Source organism: Egretta garzetta, unplaced genomic scaffold (assembly GCF_000687185.1).
Source record: "Egretta garzetta isolate BGI_Z169 unplaced genomic scaffold, ASM68718v1 scaffold343, whole genome shotgun sequence".
In the NCBI taxonomy this organism is placed as follows: Eukaryota; Metazoa; Chordata; class Aves; order Pelecaniformes; family Ardeidae; genus Egretta; species Egretta garzetta.
Window position 1 is genome coordinate 133,154 of NW_009259038.1, and position 1,032 is coordinate 134,185.

Below are 1,032 nucleotides of genomic sequence, written 5' to 3' on the forward strand. Positions count from 1 at the left end.
ACCAGAGCAGAGCTTTCCTGCAGGGCTGTAACCCCCCGCTCCCTTGGGCATCGCCTGCTCCAGGGGGCCAGGCGATTCTGCAACCAACCAACCCGTCCCAAACCCCACAGGGAAGTGGCTGGGAGCAGCTGATGTGATAAAATCTTACCTTAAAAGCTGCTTTTTAATTCCTCCCACCGTTGCTTCATGCATAATTGCACCTTCTGGCTTTTTTTCTGAGCACGGACGAGTGGTCGGAGGAGCCCGGTGCCTGCCCTCCTTCCCACGGGCAGCTGCCCCAGCTCACAGCTATTGCACACTTTTCTTTATGAGCTTCATCTATTTCACAAGCGCCCTCTCAGCGTCCTCAGCCCCCGTGGCCTGAGATTTCTCTTTTGTTTTGCTTCCTGTATGGATTTTCTACAGTCCCTAACTGCTAATTCACTACCACCGACTTCTGCTTTTTTCTGTTTGTTTAAGCAGAGCTGCGCAGATGCCCTTGTACATGCACACACACACACACACACACACACACGCTGCCGCTTCCCTTCCGCTCTGCGTTGGGCTCAGCTTTTAACCATTGCTGCTTTCTTCTCCTGTAAAAGCTGTCACCAGCTTCCAACTGTCCTTCCCACTTTTCTCTTTAACTCCCACCCTCTGGCCCGCTTCGTTTTCAGGATGCGTGGGGTGGTTTGGGAGCGAGTGGCACGTTGGCATTTCCTGGGGTGGGATGTGAGCGGCTGCGGGTGACCTCTGCCATCCCACAGTTGGATGACGGTGTTGTCCCCTCTCTACCCAGGGGGTGCCTGGGGGGGTGACATCTGGAAATGCTTGGTTATGGGGTTCTGTGCTAAGCTGGTGATGCCCCCACACACCAAAAAAAAAAAAAAAATCTCAGCTTGGCTTTCATGCACCCCTTCAGAGGGCAGGGTTGTGATGGGGAGGATGGTGATGATGGGGAGGATGGCGATGGGCAGGGGGGTGATGGGGAGGATGGCGATGATGGGGAGGATGGCGATGATGGGGAGGATGGCGATGGGGAGGATGGCGATG